Here is a 21,168-nt window from a genome sequence, read left to right as displayed (position 1 = left end):
TCCCAAAGTGCCATCCAGCTTTGTCAGAATACCACCATTGTTGAAACAAAAGAAAGCAGTGACTCAGCTTTGTTTTTTTTGGAAGACAGTTCACTACAGACAGCTCCATTTTCAGGTTCATCTCACTGGTCACATCTAGAAAACAGCATATTTGACACTGAAATCTCACTTTGTTACTGGGTTTTCTGCAGATCTGACAATCATTCCTCCTGTGGGTGTCTGCTTTTACCATTCATGCTACTTCTCTTACCTCACATCTGAAATGGGCTGAGAAACTGACTCCCATATTGAAATTATCCACCATGCCAACATCACTTCAGCACTTCTTGGCCTTCTACATAGCCAAACAATTATCTCCAAATTCTTTTCCACACACAGCAAATGCACTAATGCAAGTAGTGGCTGCATTGTTCAGGTCTCTCTCTGCTCTGGAGCCATTTTTTTAGAATCATCGAGTTTTTTCAGTTGGAAGAAGTCATCTGATCCAGTCCTCAGCAATGAATAGGACCTACAGCTCAACCATGTGCTCAGAGCCACCTGACTTGAGTGTCTCCAGGGACGGGGCATCCACAATCTCTCTGGGCAACCTGTGCCAGTGCCTCATCACCCTTAGGCTGAAAAACTTCTTATATCCAGTCTAAATCTCCCCTTTTTCAGTTTGATATTTTCCAACTGTCATGTCACAGCTGACCCTGCTGAAGAGTCTGTCCCCTTCTTTCTTACAGCCCCCTGTAGATACTGACAGGTCACACTCAGCTCTCCCTGGATCCTTCTTTTCTCCAGGCTGCAGATGCCTGTCTCTCTCAGCCTGTCTTCATAGGGCAGGTGTTCCATCCCTTGGATCATTTTCGTGATCCTTGTAAACATCTGGACAGAGGCACTCTTACTATCTAGGGCACAGCTTTCAGAAGCACAGTAGCACACAGCCAATCTGTGTGCAGAAGATGACACTTCCTCACCTTTTGCCAGACGCATCCTCACACACGTTATGGAAAAGTCATGTCTGGTAATGTAATAGTGCTAAGCATAAACTGCTAGTTAGATCTTCAAACACACCCAGTATTGCACGGTTTAGGGAAAGATGCATGAGGCTCTGAGGACAGATTAGGGTCAACTGCAGGAAGTTCCATCCCAAACATTCTTTCCAGGATCTGGACCCAGAATGAATATGGTAGGAAAGCCCTCCCTAATAAGTCAAGCTCTTTCTTCTTTCACTAAATAAAACAAACATTTTTCTAACCTGTATTGTTTCTGGCTCTGCTCGCCGCTCAGCCCCTTACTACGACTTCAAAATTCCTCGCTGGGTGTTTGGCAGAGGGAGTATGATCTATAGCATGACCTTGTAATTCAGTGCACCGCTGTCATTCTGTATAATGCACTGTAAAGCATAGCTTTTATTGGAAATGAAACTGCATAAACAAACACTCTTACTTTAATGTGAAGTAAAACATTTTGCATTACAAATGTGCAGATTCAAGTTGGGAGAAATTAGCTACCAGATAGCCAAAAATCAAGCAGCAATGCGCCTATATTATTTGGATCTTTTTTAAACGCAGCCAGTGTCTAATAAATTCTGTTTCAGTTTCACAGCCTTTCATTAGGGGGAAGATTTGTCTGCACACTGCAGAGAGCTGACGAGGATTAACCCCTCTGCTGGGGCTCTCCTCTTCCATCCAAGCTGCAGCCCCACTCCAGGCAGTCACTGCTCACGGGAAGTTGGGAGAAGCACAGCAGATCCAGCCCTGCAAAGCCGATCAAAGATGAGCTGTGTGCTTCAGTTATTCAACAGCAGTCTTTGTCTCCACCATGGTAGCCCTACTTTTCTTACATATACTGGCTGACAGTTTGTTGAAAAACTATCTAGCTAATGCATGCACTCTAACACATGCTTTAATTTTGCACTTTTCAGCCCATTATTAACTGAGCCATCACCGTTTGTTCAGCATTCAAGGCTGGCTGCCTCCAGAGCTCTTTAAAAGCACTTGGGCAAAATTCACAGGCATCAGCCTTGCATACCATACAGCATGAGAGGTGACAGTAACAATTATGTGTCTGGAAGGAGACGCCCCAACCAGCTACAGACAGTTAGCTAATATTATTCCAGTGTGTCACTCAGGGAGGATAAATCTGCCCTGGTCGTCAACTGTGTGAAATGCTTGGATCATTCAGCTAACTCTGGCAGTATCTTGCTGGTTGGGTTGGTTTTTGGTAATAGGCTCAGAGTCTTTTAGTCAGATATTTGTGCCAGGACTCTCACCCACAGAAAGTATCTCTGCCTTCTGAGGCACTGCAGTGCTCCTCTTAGCGGGTTCACAGCATCACAGCCCCAGCCCTCAACCTGCTGCACAGCATGCCAGCCCTGGGGAGCTTGTTTGCTTCAGAAAATACACCCCACCACAAAAATAAGGGTGAGAATAATGAAAAAGACAGAGCCGCGGGATAGCAAGTACAGCTGCTTTTGCCTTCCTCCATTACTTGAAGGCTATCCCCACAATATGGATCTCATTAATGGCTCAGAGACAACACTGCAGAATTACAAGTTCAAGATGTTGTTGGAAAAGCCACCCCATGACTCTTTTCATGCCTTTTTTCTTTTTTAAAATCATCTTTAAAACCAACTTTTAAAAAGTGATTATTTGGTGCATTGTAACACTGCCAGCAAGTGGGGTGCAAGTGAGCACCTGTACACAGACAGACACAACGGACAGCACATACACTCCACAGCTTTCCACTAAGCAGAAGAAAAAAGACCAAAAAAATGGTATGTAATCTGGGTTTGAGCAGCAACAGAGCTGAACTCCCGGCTGTGGATCAGGGTCAGTCACTTCAGTGTGTGGTAGACACATTGTGATGGAGCCCTGAGTCTGTTCTTAAGTATCTACAAAATTGCACACAGTTACTTCACAGTGTGATCGTATTTGAAAGTCAGCTACTATAACAAAAAATCCAGTGGTATTAGATAGCCTAATGATAAAATATCACCGTCTCATGGAGAAATCATAGAATCATAGAATCATTTGAGTTGGAAGGGACCCTTAAAGGTCATCTGGTCCAAATCCCCTGCAATGAACAGGGACACCTACACTGATCAGGTGCTCAGAGCCCCATCCAGCCTGACCATGTCTCCAAAGATGGGGTATCCACCACCTCTCTGGGCAATCTGTGCCAGTGCCTCATCATCCTTAGGTTAAAAACTGTCTTTCTTATATCCAGTCTAAATCTTCCCTCTTAGTTTGAGTCCATTTTCCCTTGTCCTATCCCAACACGCTCTGCTAAGGAGTCTGCCCCCTTATAGTCTCCTGCAGATACTGACAGGCCACTTTCAGCTCTCCCCGTAGCCTTCTCTTCTCCAGGCCGCACAGTCCCAGCTCTCTCAGCCTGTCCTCATAGGAGAGGTGTTCCATCCCTGGGATTATTTTTCTGGTCTTCCTCCAGATGCATTTTGACAGGTCTGTGCCTCACCCAACTCCATGCAAAAGTCTGGAGGAGATACTGCATTGTATTTCTCCATCATTTGTGATGAGCTGCCTTCAGCCATCCTGATACTGCCTACTAAAGAAAACACTGAATATTTAAAGCCTGCTTAGGTCTTTTCACACCACCATGTGAGAACATTAAACTCATCCCTTCAGCTTTGTGTTAGACATGCTTCACCAGATTATTTTTTAATTGCTTTTGTGTGTGTGTGTGCAAATCCCAAAGCATATGTGCAAATTAGGATTCCTGTCCCATGCCAATCTGGGCACATGCTTCGTTTACATGCTCATTTAAAAATGTGAGTCTTGTCATTTCAATCTGTTACAGTAATTTAGCTCTAATGTGGAACTGGTGCCAGAATTTTGAAGGGTTATTTTTCCTCTCCATGGACAAACTGCTCTACTGAGTGGTTACATTCCTACTTAATGGCATGAAGCCACTTAAAAGAGTTAACCTCCTCCATGCAAATGTTAACAATTTTCTGGTAATAGTATTCCACCAAAAATAAAATAAAATAGAAAATCAAGCGCTGTTGTTACAGAACAGGTACCCTGAGCCACGGCACGACGGCAGAGTGCTCTTCTGCTCACATCTGGGTCGCAGAAAGATGTGAGAACAGCCAGCTGCTCTGGGTGAATTTGGAAGAGTGTACTGATAGCTTCATATAACTGTCTCTCACAATATCACCCATTCTTTCCCCTCTGCATAACATTATGGAGAGCATCACAGGAATCCGGTGCTATCCACAACGGCTAGAAGAGCATAACAGCAGTGTCAGAGACAGGTAGACAGCTCCAAGGCCAAGGCTGAGGTCCAGAGCATACCAGAGAAAGCAATGTGCTGGCAGCTGGGTGCCAAGTCTGGAGACCTCAGTCCCAAGATGTACAACTTCATCTTACAGATGTTGAGCTCAGTGGTCAGAGCAGTTGTCTTCAATTATGGTGAGAGCCAAAGGGTGGAGGGAAGCAAAGAGGGTAACCAGAACTGGATGCTGCTCTGCCAGCTCCTGAAAGTTTATATGTTTATTCATTTAGTCAGTCACCAAAACATCAAGCTTTTTCAAGAGAAAGCCAGACTTTGTATATGTCTGCATGCAGTACAAGTGTACAAACTAATCTTCCTCCAAGATGGCAGTTAGCTGCAGTGGATGGCTGCAGTTCTGATGTTTGTTATAAATAATACCCTCCTGGACACAGCCCAGGAATCTGACATATGGACCGAGGCATTCAGAATTTCCCAAAAATTGTCATCAGGACTAACTCAGTGATTATTTTATGCAAAGCACCAGAGCGTGTGCTTCATAGCACACACTGTCCCCATCCTAAAAGCAAATACTCCTGTTCTAAATGTCACTCATCAGGAGAGAGGACATCTGGGCAGGGAAGGATTGGGGTCAGAATTATATAATTTATAACAGAGAGACCATATTTCTGCTCAGTAAACATTGGCACGTTTTAAGGAAATATTGATTAGATGGTGAAAAGCTTCACTTTCTTCTTTGTGGAAGAATTTACTCTAGCTATGCTCTTCACATTGAAATATATTGTATATGAAGCAAGTGACAGGCAGGGAACATTAGTTCAGAGGAGGCTCAACACACCCACGTCTCCACTATCTGCCTTCAGAACCCCGAGTCATACAAAATGTCTCTTGGAGATACAGACAGTGCCACTGCCAATAAGAAATCAGACAGGTTTTAACTCTAGCTTTCTGAGCCTACCATCCTGCTTCCCATCACACACAGCTCAGCATGGCCAGCTCCCAGGGCTCGGCCTCCCCACCAGCACACCTGCCCCCTGACACCATTGATCCATTGGGTGTCACCCCCCAGAGGGGCTCTGCCACTGCCTCCCTCAGCTTCAAAGCCACCAGCAACACATGCTGTGCTGGGCACATGGAGGAGCTGGGGCAAACAATGCTGGATCTGCCCGTGGGATCTGTCTTGCCATGCAAGGGCAAGTCTCAGTGCAGGCACTCACGTGTCTGATGATTAATGGTTTTCCCTTTGCTGTATCAGGTCTGGTTTAAGTTGTAGATATCAATAGTTGACACTGCCCTTTTGCTTATAGTCTAAGCCACCTTGAAGACTCTGTGTGGCATTAAATAACAAAGCAGCTACGTGCAATGAAATAAAAGTTTTGTATAACTAGCAGAATAGCATTCTTTAAATGGCTGGAATCCCAAATAAAGCATGAATAAGGAGCTGCACAACAGCTTGGGACAGAATAAATCTGAGCAAGACAGACCACGGGTTCTTGGCCTTCCAGCATGTAAGAAGTCAGTAACATAATTTGTTATAACTCACAGTAGAATGTTCTTCTCTTTCCTTGACTAAAAAAGTGAATCAGAAAAATTCACAGTGTCATATGCAAATGGGGATAGGACTAGCATGAAACAGTGGGAACATGGTGTAAGGCTCTTTAAAATTCAAAACTTTTAAATATGGGCTCAAAGGACTGCTGTGATTAATTTTGCTACCCAAATTTTTTCTGGCAAAAAAGAGGAGGTAATAGACTACAGCCAAGAAAGATCTATGGAGCGTATGTCTGAATATCCATCACATGCTACAGCATGTGGCAAACTGTGACGGCAGCTCACACCTCCTGCTGGATGGAAGTCTTTTGTTCAGCTTTCAGAAGTTTCAAAACATGCTCTTCTAAATCAACACTTTGTGAAAATGACTCCCCCGTACACACAGTGCTGCAGTCACCACGACATATACCGCAGGTTTGCATCAGCCATATGCTCCGTGTTCAGCGGAATATGTTGTTTAATATCAATGGTTTACCAAAGAGAGCACTACTTGGAAAGAAAAGCAGTTACAGTGGTGACAGTTTTTCTTCCAGACCAATGAATGGAGTACACTGAAGGTTACTGCTACCATCAAACTGTTTGCATCTGCAGCACTACACAGTAACACCGCTGCTGGTGGAGTTCAAGAGAAGCAGCAGGCAAAATCCCAACCAAGCAGATATTTTATCTTTGTGAAGGCAGAACTTGGTATGCTGAGTTTTGCTTTGCTCAACTGATTTCTACTCTTAGTGAAGCACACAGGAGATAAAAATCACAACAGATTGTTCACAAGATAGCTGTCAAATACTCTCATTTTTCTGCAAACTTAGCAACAGCCTGTAATTACATAAATGAACATAATATTTTTATGTAGTTATAGCTAATTTTTCTACCTCTGGCACTGATGAAGACTTTGAGTAACTACTACATAATTTACACCTGCTTCAGGTAAGACTGATTTGCCAGAAATAGAACTGTTCCTAGAAACATCATTTATTTCTCCCTTTTGCTCCATCCTCTCCTATTTACCACCTGAAAATCTGGTGTGGAATAGTTAGCATATAGATGTATAAGAGTCATATGTGGTCAAAAAAGAACATGACCTTTAAAATATATATTTGAAGTATTGTCCCAAAATAATAAGTCATATTTATTTACCTAAAATCTGTCTCACACATGCAAAGTATCAAGAGTCATTTGAAACTTAAAGATTCATAATAAAGTTCTGAACAAGAAAAATAAAGGCCATGAGCATACGCTTACCACCATTCTATAATTATCAACAAGGCTTTCTTTATGAAACGTGTTTCTCTTAGTTGCTGCTTTAGTTAAATCCACACAGGACTACAGAAAGGGAAACATCTCAGTTCCTGTATAAAATACAATCTTTTCCCTCGATGGCAAGAGGAAAATCATGATGCATAAGAATTCTTTAATATATTTGCCTTTAGAGTTTATTGACTTTACTTCTACTGGCATTTTACCATGTAGGAATAACATTCAGTTACCCAAACTGAATCCTCGCTGACTTAAAAACCCATCCATTCTGCGACGTTTTTGAACAAGTTGTATTAATTTAAGCAGCATGAAGCTCTCCGGGCAGAGCGCGCTGGGTCAGCCAGATGTAGTTTGAAGGTTTTCTTTCTTGAATAATAAAGCCTAAAAATGTGTGCTATAAATCAGGATCCAGTGAGTGAAAGGTGGAGCAAACACCCCTCTGGGATCAAGTCAGATCAAGTTAGTACTTGAATTTATATCACCCTAGAATATCTTTCAAATTTATTTATGAGGTAGCCAACTGATTTTATCTCATCCATGCACGGCCGCTGTCCAGCTCTGCCTACATCAGGCGCTCCAAGCTGCCTATATCCAAGCAGCAGCAGCTCGTGCTGCATTGGGAAGAGGTTACCATTGATGGATATGGTTTTGATTTTGGAAGAGTGAGCTGTCTGTCTTTATCATGGATTAAGGTATCCTGCAAGGTACGCACACGCTGTGCTCCGAGCAGCCCCACAGCCAAGCTCTCCATCTGGTTCCCATAACACTCCCCAGCTACATTTCATCTCATAAGCCGGGGAGACGACACAAGATTAAAAGCAGGTCCATGGGTGATGGATTTCAGGAGTCGGGGCAGGTATTCTAATTATGTAACACATGTAGTCATTTCTGGTACATAAATTGGCTTCTTACCGGTGCGTATTTTATTGGTACTGATCTCTCAAAGAAAAGGCACTTTAAACAGCATCAGCCTGTATGGATGCAAGAAGGGGAGGAAAACTCTTGTGTTTTGTCCATTCTGTCTGGTCTTTAACTGCCTCACACCAGGAGAGCAGCAGGCAGCAGCCCAAGCCCTCGCAGCTGTGAAGGTCAGAGATGTGCTGCAGGACTCACCATTCCCGAGAGCCACTGTATCCATCTCACAGCCCCACCTGGCAGCACTGCTCACCTTTCTACAGATCCCTGAAAGGAGACTGTCTCCCAGGTAACAGCAATGGGACATCAGGGAATGGCCTCAAGTTGCAATACAGGAGGCTCAGTTAAGATATTAGGAAAAATTTATTCTCAGAAAGAGTGGTGAGGCATTGACACAGCCTGCCCAGGCTGGTGGAGTCATCATCCCTAGAGGTGTTCAAGAAACATGTAGATGTTGCACTGAGGAACGTGGTTAGTGAGCATGGCAGGAGTGGGCTGACAGACATGATGACCTTAGCGGTTTTTTCCAACCGTAACGACTCTGTTCCCTAAGCTCACAGCAACACCCAGCATTGGGTGGGATTCAGGGGCTGCAAGCTTGCTAACTGGTAGATTCTATTATAGGTCTGGGGACATTTTTACCCCAAAAATCTGATTTAGCATTGCTGTAGGCACTATTTCAAGAGAGAATCCATACTGCAAGCACTACACTTGCTTAGCAGTATCTTCTCAAGTATTAGTTGAAGGTACTTCCATTGTTTTTGAAATAAAAATGATTTATTTAGGCCCACATTCAGGAATATCAAGCAGCTATAAGTTTAAATAAAATAAGCTAGAAGTAGAATAAATCACCAGAAATATACTGAAATATCTGGCAAGGAAAGCTTCTGAACTCACTTTGGTGGATTTTTGACAGTTAACACACAGCAAAATTAATGAGCATCCTAATGCAAGGAACCATGGGGGTGCTCCAGTAAATAAGAGGTTAATAGCTTTTCTGAGTTGAAAGCTGACAAATTTAAAATGTAACTCCTCCAAAATCAAAACATAGTCAGTTTACTAGAAATGGTGCAAGGCAAGGTAATGGTGCAAGCTGTTTCCCTATCCTAACAAAGTATCAAGCTTTCAACCTGTCAAGCCCAGCAGATAACTGGTTTATCAAACAGAACACTGAATTTGTAGTGATTTTGCAGCTGGTGTCATATCAGGATCTTGTCCCAGGAACAGTCAGACATGTAGCAAGCCCCCACCCAGGCTTGGCACGTGCCTCCACAATGGACACTAATGCTCCAGGACTTCTTTTTCTCCGGCAAACACTGTGAAGCAGCAAACTGCTGCTGTCATACACAGCAGCCCTGAAACCTCTCCAGATTCCCTCCATCTCGCAGGGAGATAGATGGGAGCAGACTTCCTAGATTCCTTACTTATACTTCAAACGAGTGGGTCAATAGAGTACCTGCATTTTTGGGATGGTCCTCGTTTCTTCCATATCTTCCACCTGTTTGACATCAAAGGAACATTTCACAGAGCTCACTATTTAACCAAATTTACCTTACAGGGTGCTTTTTTTCTTATCCCCCAGGAAGGCACAGGTCCAAGATTATTGAAAAGTTCAGCAGGGGACGGCAATACACCGCCTCTGTGTGCATCGTAGCCCTATATTTATGTATGCATTTAGTTACAAATTATTTCCATGGCCAGCTTTCTTTTTCAGCAGTCTGTGTGAATACTTTCGGGATGACATTAAATCATTCAGCTGCACCCATTGTGTTGGACTGAATATAGCAAAGACCAAAGAACATATAGGCTGAGTGCCACTCCATCTCTCAGGAATTACATGCTTGGTAGAAGTAAATTATGGTGTGTTATAACACAAAAATATTGTCACGAGCTATTTGTGGCTAAACACCAAAACAAAGTAATATGTGGCAACATCTGATACACAATTGACTTACAGACATTTGCTCTAAGGAATTAGTTGCTAACCAAAATGGTTGCCATTAACATGTTTTATAACAGAACGTTGCAGAAAGGCAAAGCAGAGCAGCTCACATGGCCACGAGAAGCCCCATCCTTGGCTTGCACAGAGCTTGGCCACCCCTCGCCCTATCCACCCCACCCAAGCAACGGGAGCCAGAACCTCCGTGCTGCAGTCCAGCCCCTTGCTGATCTGCATGAAGCCCAGGGCTCCCCATATGCTCCAAACTGCTCTCATTTACTTTTCCATTTCTTTTCACCCCATTTGTTTCCCCAAGCCCGCTGGAGCCATCCTGACCAGAGCCCCTGGATGCAATTGCAATGTAAATAATTTGAGGTGAAAAAGGCTCCTTTCTGAAAATGGAAGTTGTTGGACTCTTGGAAAGAATTTGAACCTTTCTAGAATAAATAAAACATCCTATATGTTATCCAAATAACTCACTTTCATCTCTTTTTTTATTTCCTTAAAGTTAATTGGAAAGAAAGAAAGAAGTAAGCAGGACGCATTCCAGGAGTCTCCTTGGTATAAATCAGGCAGCACGCACTGTAGACCAGTAACAATGAAATGACCCCTTAAAATATTGAGTTTCCTGCCAAGCATAACTTCTTCAAACTCTTTAAGCTTTACCATTGGCCAAAATCTGAGAGCAGAAAGCCTGTCTTTTCCTAGTTGAAGTTGAGACACAATTCAAAAAAAGGAAAAGGGATGAAAGCATCCCATCTCCATCGCTGTCTGCAGTAGAAAAGCAGGTCCAAGAGCTAAGGAAGAGTAATTCTCAGCCTTTAAGCCCCCAAATTCTGAGATGTGATTAAACCTTCGGAACCCCCATTGGGAACTGGGGTACCTCTCTCTCTCAGCATGCCTGTGTAACTGTGCTTCCTTGCTGTGATCACAGTCCATTCACTTCCAGACAGGATCCAGTCCCCAGTGAGCCAGAAACGAGGATAGAGGAGTGAGGTGGGAAGGGCTCATGAGGGACTTGTCTGCACTCCACCAATGCAGAAATCAAAACCACAAAGTCCAGCAGTTCTATTTAAACGTGAATGGAAGACAAAGATCACTGAGTTTTTCTCCTCCCACTCTTCAAGCTCACATTAGTTACCACAATACTGGTGATAGATGGATGCTAAAGGGCCACAGGGAACACAAGCAGTGCCTAACAAGAGGCAGTAAATGGTGAAAGCCAAAAGGAAGTTTCTTTTAGCTCCTCCCGTGTTACCCATTCAGAACAAGAAAAGCAACTGAGAAAATAATCCATAATTTGTTCTTAAATAGAACCTACTGTTAGAGCAAATCACACTATTTATGACTATTAAATATTTGGTATGCACCTGTAAAGGAAAAAAACTGAGCAGGAGACAACGTGCATAAGTATGTGCTGCACACAGAATGGTGGGCATCACTGAGAACATGGAACACGCTCAGAAAGAATAACTGGAACACCTGAGACATGAAATTCTTTATATCAAAAGATTTCAGAAAATAGCTCATCTCCAATGTATTTTCTTTCAACCACTTTCTGTTAGACGAATAATAGCCCTCTCCACAATCCCTTCCTTCAGAACAAAGCGTGGTTGGTTTGACCGTGGCATTAAACAGATCTCGTGTTTTGGAAGGAGAAAAAAAAAAACAACCTGTTCTTCTACCTCTCCTGCTCTCAAAACTCAGGTCACTTTGGGCAGTTCTTAATAAACAGTCACACGCAAGAAAGAAAATCTGAAACAGGGCAAACAACATACAGCATCACCTTCCCCTGCATTCTACACACCTGCCCACAGCAAATGCTGAAGCGTGATCAGATACTCATGGCTCCTGCAGCTTGTTTATTAGTATCTCTGCTTGTGTTTATATTTATCACCACTGCATCAAACAAGAGAAAATGTTTTACCATGTACAGCGAGGCTGCTGACTAACCTGCGTGAGGACAGTCACAAAGAGCACGGACCAAACGGCCCACGGACCAAGCAAAAGACAGATACAAAGCCCACAAAGATGAGGCACCCATTCCACAGGTTCCCACAGCCATCCTTTCACTCCGCCTCGCAGCATATTTCACAAAATAAGCTGCTGCCATCTTATGGAAGAGGCTTTGTAAAGCATTTGGCCTAAAAGCTCTTCCTCCTTTGCTGCTTTTCTCATATCATTTGGTTTACCCTGTAACTAATAACAAATTTTTTCTTAGTTTAAAAAGTAATTGCTTTACAATGATCTGCCTACTGTGGTGAATTCTGCTTTGTGGAAGTCACTTCAGCTCTGATTTTCCTGTATTTCTCAGAGTGTCCAGGAAGTCAGGGGGAGCAGTGCACTGTGACAGTGCAGCACAGTGCCTCACACAAGGCTCCTCGTGCCAGCCAATGTAGCCAGCTGGGGCCCATCAGCATTTGCAGGATAAAGTCATCACTTCTGCTGCATCTTTAGCAAGCCATTCTCTGCACTCTATCTCCAGTCTTCTCTGCACTGCCAGCAGAACCACCATCAACCAAAGATGAAATTCTTAACATGCTTACTAGGATAAGCAAGAGTATTCCAGCTCAGCCTGAAGCCAGCACATAGACCAGGCTGTAATTTCTCCATCTGTAAGGCAAAAAAGACTGCATATGCAGGACTGCAGGGAGCTTTGCTGGGATAATTTGTGTACAGTCTCAAACAGAATTCCGCCTTTTGTCACTTTCATCACAGCAGGACAGAAAAGAGATCTCAGACAAGGAGTGCCCATGAGAGGAGAGTGGGCAGGAAGGCTAAGGCACTGGTTTGCATTTAAATGTTCTCTACTGCGTCACGACAAGAGCATAACATTGTGAGAGTCCTGCACTCACACAAACACTTTTTTTTTTTTTTTTAAACTCCACACAGTAGAGAAGTTGCAGTATTGTATCTGTATCCAAAAAGGCAAGTAGGAATCCCTGGACTACAGGCCAACTATACACAAGTAGGCCTCAGACAGTGCAGTAGAAAGATAATACTGTATTCCATTAATAAAGAATAAAAACAAGAAAACATGCAAGGAGGGATGAACCAGAGAGCTGAACTACAGAACGAAGAGGATCGCTAGGGAGCTTTTACATCCTTCAGAACTGCATGGAACTGCACCAAGTGGGGTATGTAAGGGACAAGTGGTACCTGAGCCCAGTCAAAAGCCCAAGTCTTTAACTAGCTGACCAGAAAGTAGAATAGCTGGAAAATTAAACATCTTTAAATGCAGATGTGTCACCAGGGAAATATTTTCCTTCTTTAGGGAAAATGCAATGTAAGCAGTAAGAGAAATGATGCAGGTTTTGAAGGAGTATGATCCTTCATCAATATCAGGTAGTCTAAAGAAAAATCCTGAACTATGTGATATCAGTAAATGCTATGTCTATTGCAAGATCAAATATATATATATATATATATATATATATATATATATATATATATATATATATTCACCACATCATCTCCAGATTGTTCCAGAACTAAACTCTGAGGTCTGCTCTAATCCAGAGGAAGAGTAATGGTGCCTTCTTACCTCAAGCCACACTGTTAGAACTGTACTCAGCCACACTTGTGTACACAAACTAATGGCTCCTGGGTCAAACCATAATCCATATTTCCCTCTATTCCAAGCATCGCTATGTGAAGTTCATATATATAGCATCACCAAATTTTTAAGAAGCCACATATACCACACTGGAGGAAAAGAACCAGTTGACTTCATGTTTGCACCAGATGGGACCTTAGGCTTGTCAGTTCAAGCTGAAGGTTTCTTTGTCCTTGGCAGATTTCATATAAAAATTTGTACCCAAATACTCAAAAGTGAGTTTGCATCTAACCATCTAAATGCTTCTGCAGAAACACATGCTGGTCTTGCAGTGACTTAGCAACTCTACCCATCTCAAAGCACTGCAAAGAGTAAACGATCTGGAGAGCTCCACTCCAAGTTAATGGAGAGCTGCAGATGCCTGAGACAAATGGACTATCTTCTCTTTTACCAATTTGCAAAATCTAGTTTTGCAGCATTTCTCAGTTATGCCTACAAATATCTTATTACAATGTTCACATTGCTCTTTAAATAAAAATCCCAGCACTTTCATTGCCCCATATTAACTGAGAAATATAAAATTTCAGTAAGGAAAGGGACTGTGGTTTCAAGGGTCCACTTAGTCCCTAATCAGAACATCAAGATTTTTTATATATGAAGATATGAAAAACACATTGACTTTTGTCTTTTTAAACTTCCCTACCAGGCTCCCTCAAGCAGCTCCATTTAAACCAGTCTTTCTATGGTGCCCGGTGTTTTCTTTGGCAAGTTTGGAGAGCTGAGCTTTGGGATAAAAGTAAATTGCACCAAAAGACCAAAACGGGATTAGGAGATTCAACAGGAGTTCATAAAAGTCAGTCACACACAAGCAAAAGGAGAATTTTTCTGTGAGTTGTTTTAACGATACAAGCTCTTGAGGAGAGTTCTACTTGGTGATAACTCCTCTAACTATGACAAAGCCTACATGAAAGTCCATGAGGGAGGCAGAGGTCATAGAGAATGAGAACACACACAAATTCACAGCTTAAATGCATTTTGCACATGATTCGCTATCATTTTTCTTCTGAAGCTTACATGTGCTTGAGCAATGGCACAGACCTCCTACAAATGGGCTTTGCTGACAATTTGTCTTGCAGGCAGCTTGGGGTTGGTAGAGGCAGAGAGATAGATAGCACCTTTAGCCTCACAGGGCTACTTTTCTTCCTTTGTTCCTCTTGTTAAGTTGCTCCCCCACTTCCCCATATTGGTTATGCCATACAAGTGCCTAGGGATCTCTGCAAGGACAGACAGAGGGTTTGGCCCATGCTGCAGGTGCAGGACAGGCTGCCAAAGGTTGTAGCAAGCATGCAGTCATCAAGCAACTCCTGAGGACAAAGCACAAGGGCAGAAAAATAAAGTGTGAATGTAAACAACTGAAGTGATTTGGTTTTCAACTGAATGATTTACTTGCATAGGAAAAAAAAAAAAAAAAAAAAAACACCTGCCCAAGAAATCAGGGGCTCTTCATTACTTGTTTTCCCTGTATTTTTCTGTGTTTCCCAGTGCACCCACCCAGTTCCTGAAGCACAGTATCACCGGCGCTGGTGAGCCCCAGGGATCTGCCTGGAGCCCTTGGCAGCACTGCTTCCAGGGGACAGAATACCTCATCTGCAATATTCAGGCTACTACAAGGTGCTTGAGCAGAACTCAGTTTTAACAAAAATGTTTCCCTGTATACAAAATACAACTACAGAGCTACAAAGCAGTTCAGCTGTTTTCCTCAGTCACACCACAAATTAAGTCTATCACTATGTTTAAGCATTTTGATAGGATTGTATGATTCACTTCCACACAGAACAATGCATGAAAAAGAACAAATGCTCAGAGTTTGCATTCCTATTTCTGCACTGTATTTACCCTAAAAAGCAGAAAATATTAAAAAGGCATTGCTTTGCAATGAGCAACTTTCCAGTCCAGCAAGAAATGTAATTGCTTTTTTCATTTTTACTTGTCATGAACAAGACAGCCTTTGGCCTGGTTTTGTTCAGCATGGAAGTATCACCTGCAAATGCCACTGTCAGTAGCAGACTCAGCAAAAGAAGTTACAGCAAAGGAGATAAAGCCAAGCTGGAGGGAAAGCATCCCCTGGTAAGGTTATTAAAAAAAAAAAAAAAAAAAAAAAAAAACACAGCGGAAGAGGTCATCTGTGGAAGCAAAAATATATATATTGTAATAGAATCATTTGATTTGGAAAGGACACTTAAAGGTCATTGGGTCCAACTCCCCTGCAATGAACAGGAACACCTACACTGGATCAGGTGCTCAGAGCCCTGTCCAGCCTGACCTTGGTTGTCTCCAGGGATGGGGCACCTACCACCTCTCTGGGCAACCTCTGCCAGTGCCTCATCACCTTTAGTGTAAAAAAAGGTCTTCCTTACATCCAGTCTAACTCTCCCCTCTTTTAGTTTGAAACCATTTCCCCTTGTCCTGACACAACAAACCCTCCTAAAGAACCTGCCTCTTTCTTTCCTATAGCCCACTGTAGATTTTGAAAGTAGGGAAATTTGAGGATGAGAAGATGGCTTTTTCTTTCTGTTTAGAGGATGAAGAGAGGCAAGCAGCATATTCCTTGAATATGCTTGAATGCTTGAACTCACCCTCTGGCTTGGTCTACAGAAACCTGTTAGCTTTCCCATCATATTTCATCACACATTTGTTCACACCCAGAAAAAGCAGGACACCGCATCAACAGCATTACTGCAGCCTTTCCACAGACCTGAGACAGGACCTCCCTGCTTGAACACTTGGATCTTCCAGCTTGACCTGTTAATTTAATGCCTTCTCTCTCCTCCAAGCTTTGTCTCAAACTCTAAGTTAGAGAAAAGACTGTATGAGTAATGCCTTGAAAACCTGTAATTTCTTAGTTCAAACATTATTGCCAAAGCTTGAATGCTGTTAGTGCTCCAAAAGATAATCATGGAAACCATTGGAAAGACCAATATTAACACTTACCTAAAAACACAGAAGGTTCTATACTAAGTTCAGCTCTCCAGTTTTTTTCCCTCCTCCTCCCTACATTGAATCTGCTATGTTTGAGCTCTCATGCCCATGGGACTCAGCTACCCTCCAATTCCAGCTCAGGACAAAAGAATCTGCAGCCATGCTCCATGTCATTTCTCTTACCTAGTGTTTCCTAACTCTCTGAAAGCAAATTACTCAAATTAATTCTAAAATAATTAGCAGACATCTTCCTATGCTCACGCTATTAAGCTGCAGGAGGATTTCTCAACAATATTGTCAGGAGTAATCAGAAGTGCAGTCTTGCAAGGGAATATACAGTGAAAGGCTCTGCCCTTTCCTGGCTGGAGAAACACACCCACAAGAAACCATAAGTAATCTGTGGTTTCTTTGAGGTAGCACATCTATTAAAAAAAAAATTTTATATATATATATATATATATATATATATATATATATATATATATATATATATATATATATATATATATATATATATATATATATATATATATGTAATTTCAACCATGAAATCTTCACTTTATCTTTAGGCCAGCCAACATTCCCAACCTCTCGTCCCCAGGCACAGTGAGACTCTTCCAGGGATCACCATCACCTGGGGTCTCTCAGCCTGTGCTCCAAAGAGCAGATGTCTTTAATTGCTTTAAAGCTCAGAGCCACAGAGGTTGCCAGAGTTCTCACAGCCGTGCCCATACAAGCAGCAAGCACTGTGCCGCTGGGCCACTCTGCAGCTTTGGCTTAGAAGAAGCGTACAGCTCACCCACCCCTGAGATACAAGCATGGCCTAACACCACCACGTCAAGCCCTCCTCTCCTGAGCAACATGAGCTACTTCTCCGAATGAAAAGAACCTCATCTTTTGCACCCCGCAGTAGGCAGCAGATTTCTTTGCATCTCCTGCACTATTCTGATACAAGGACACCTCAAGCCCAGCGCAGGAACGTAGTGGCTGTGATCGATATTCGCACACAAGCAGCCACCACCTGCAGCAGGTAATGCAAATGTAATAAGCAATATTGTTCTACCAACAATCGCGCAGGTCTCTGTGGCGCAATTGGTTAGCGCGTTCGGCTGTTAACCGAAAGGTTGGTGGTTCGAGCCCACCCAGGGACGGAGGCTCCCTTTTAAAGTCCAACAGCAAAGTACTGAAAGTCCGAAAGACAAAAGCAGAAAATCCCGCCGCCAGGGAGGAACAGCCCCAAGCAGCTGCACGCGCTGGGCCCTCACAGAGTTCAGCTCCTTACGGAGAAAAAAAACGATATGGGGAAGCTGTGGCACCGCCACAAGCCCAGGGGGTGTCCTGCTGTGTTAGGAGTGGTGCAGCAGGGGGCACAAAAGGTGATCCTTCCCCTCTGCTCAGCACTGAGCTCGGCCCACAAGGAGCTTGTGAATGCATAGAGACAGCTGATGCCTTGGAGCAGTGCCCAGTGCCCAGCGACAGGACAAGAGACGCTCTTGGCACATGCCCGCGCTATTTATGCGCAGTGCAGGTGATGGGGCGCCAGCGCAGGCTGCCAGAAGGAGAGGTTGCGGTCTCCTCCCTAGAGAACTTCAGAAGCCACCTGGACACAGGCCGGGCCCCCTGCTCTGGGTGTCCCCACTGGAGCAGGGGTTAGACCAGCTGAACAGAGATCTGTGCCAGCCTCACCGAGGCTAGTCTTCAGAAGTTCTGAGTGAAACCACACCGAGGCAGACACCGTCTGTCTTCTGGCACTCCAACTTGACCAGGAAGCAGCTTTGTTCTCACACCAAGCTCAGGCACTGTCAATGTACGTAACTCACTCTTGCCTCCAAAAAAGTACAAAAAAGGCAATCTTGTTCTTCTGGATGAAACTGGGCTACAGGCCGTGTCATACCTACCCTGCATTACAGGAACTCATTGTGTCTGAGGCTGAAGTGCAGAACATACACATATATTATTGTATATATTAAAATATGTAAATGCCTTCAGAGTTTGGACTATTGCTAACTTGGTTCCCTGACCTCTGCCTTATAGATTTGCTCCTAGCCTTAGAAAGCAAAAAGTAGCTCAAGCTTAAGTTGAAGACCAAGGTTCATGCTCTCACCAACATCACAACAGCTTCATCCTACCAGAAAGCCCAGCCTGACAGATGTTAAAACAGGGGAATCAAGAACTACTGAAAAGATCCAACTAGAAGACATTTCCAGAACAAAGTAAATCCAGAGCTGATCATTCCACCAGAAAAGTTTCTAATGGCAACTAGACTTTTTTTTTTTTTTTTTTTTTTTAAACAGTTCTGTATTTTTGGAGCTTGTAAGATAAAGAACTAGAGCCCAAGAGTTCTGGAACATCACTAGGAATTTTGGATTATTTTTATGCATAGACGCTACAGAAACCAGCACTATGAGAACTTTAGTAGTTAATCCCCAGGACTATTTTAACTTAAAGGACCAGATGTTACTCTGGCACAACCACAAGGTCAGAGCTTTTTACTCTTGCACTGACATCAGCCATGGAAGATAAGCACGCAGTAGTTTGGAAACATGGCTTCGCAATCCTTTGCCTACATATAGCCCCTACATTTTTAATTAAGGTGCCACAGGTACTCACGAATGAATATGAGGAAATCTTACAAAACTTGAGTTTTGATACAGTATTAATGGACCGCTTCTCCTTTTCCCACCTTAAAAAAATCTTACACCATTAGAAAATCACCATGAAAAGCATCCTGTACTTTGCCCTTGAAGGCTCAACTACCCCTATAAACCATGCAACGTTGTATCTGGTAACACAAGATAGCCCTGCTATCTTGTGATAATATAATAATAATAATAATATGCTAATAATAATGCTACTTTAATAATAATAATAATGCTACTTTTAATAATCTAATAATAATGCTACTTTTGTATCTGATAATGCTGCTTCATCAAGGAGGCAGGAGACATTGTAAGATATTACAGGAGCTTTGAACAAGATAGCACAGGTGAAGTGGATGCAGTGCCCTGAGCACTTGACCAATCCTCCAGTAGCTAAACAGCAATAACTTGTGGTGATCAAAACACAGCCTGGCCATGTGCTGCAAGTGTTTAAGAATAACAAGTAAATCACAACCAGTCCAGCCTCAAAACATTTTTAAACTATACAAAACTATTGGCCAAGATTAAATGAACTGTTGCAATTCACTATGCATCTTTCAGGTAATTGACAGACAAGGAAAATAAAACAAAGCACACAGAGGAGTTGCCACTGCCATATGTAATGACATCAAGACCACCGCTGCTTCCTGAAGCACTGCCAAGGTCAATGAGACAGTTGATGGCATTCAGAGATTTACTGAACTGACATTTTCATTTAACTTTGAGCCAGCTGCTGATCTCATTATGGCAGTAGGAGAACAGGGAAAAGTGACTCTTTCCTTTGGATAAAAGCCCTTCTAGCAGAAATAGTAGATCAATTAAAAAAGAGCATCTTGAAACCTGCACCAAAAGCCTGTCCTATCATCTTCCCTTTTTCTAATATATTAAAAAAGTGAAAGGAGGAATCCAAGATAAAACCATAACAGTAGTATTGTGAAGTGTAAATTTAAGATGATCTACCTGCTCTGCTATATTCTTCCAGGCTTCCAGAGCTTACAACCACTGCTAGCCATCAGTATTTAACTGATGCTTGATGTTTTCAACACTGAAAACAAAATAAATGAAACAAAACAAGGCTTAATTCTCTTCCACGATCCCAGTTACTTCATTGTGGTTCAGTATTTGCTTATAAAACTATCTGCCATTAAAGAGGACATTCATAGAATCACCAATGTTGGAAAAGACCTCCAAGATCACCCAGTCCAACCATCCAGCTATCACCAATAGTTCCCACTAAATCATGTCCCTCAGTACAACATCTAAACGTTTCTTCAACACCTCCAGGGACAGCGGCTCCACCACCTGGGCAGCCCCTTCCAGCACCTGACCACTCTCCTGGAGAAGAGCGAGCTGTCATTACCCCATTTAAAAAAAAAAAAAAAAAAAAAAAAAACAATTATCATCCCCTTTATCCCTCAGCTACCCATTAAGGTTCCACATGCTTCTAAAAGCAATCAATTCTTAAATCAATAAGACAGAAATCATGATACTTCCGACAACAGTTTTAGACATGCTTGCATTACAGCCAGTGACAGTGGACTGGGAAAAGTGTTGGTACAACACTCCCCTGCAAAGAGAAAACAATGAAAGTATGGAAAAATTTGAAAGATGGCAACCACAAAATTAAAAAAAAAAAGTTTGAAACAAAAGAAATAGAGGAAGAACACATGATGCTAAGTTTGCTCTAACATACTGGAAGCACAGGAAACCTCTCCTCCAGTGCACAGCTCCTTGAAAGAGCAGTGAAGGAAAAAGTGAGACTCAGAAAAAGCCATTCCTTAAGGACATATCTAAACATGCTTAGAAGAGGAAGAAGAAATCTACTTGTATATCAAATAGAGAACTCTTCAAAACAAACAAACAAAAAAAAAAGACAGCTCTGTTTGAGCCTTACTAAGCAGACTGTTCCAAAATACTACTCTCTCCCCTCACCCCCTCTCCAGTTTTCCAGGGAAAGAAGCAAATGACTTCATTCTTCTGCAGAACAATGCCACTATTCAGAGTCCCCCGCAGCTCCTCTCCCTTTGGGAAGAGAAGCTGTCAGATTAGGCAGAATCAGAATACAAGATGAATCCTGGCCCTGTGATAAAAGG

The sequence above is a fragment of the Tetrao urogallus genome (assembly GCF_951394365.1).
Source record: "Tetrao urogallus genome assembly, chromosome: 7".
In the NCBI taxonomy this organism is placed as follows: domain Eukaryota; kingdom Metazoa; phylum Chordata; class Aves; order Galliformes; family Phasianidae; genus Tetrao; species Tetrao urogallus.
The sequence above is the reverse complement of the archived record's forward strand: the minus strand, read 5'-3'. Positions refer to the sequence as shown.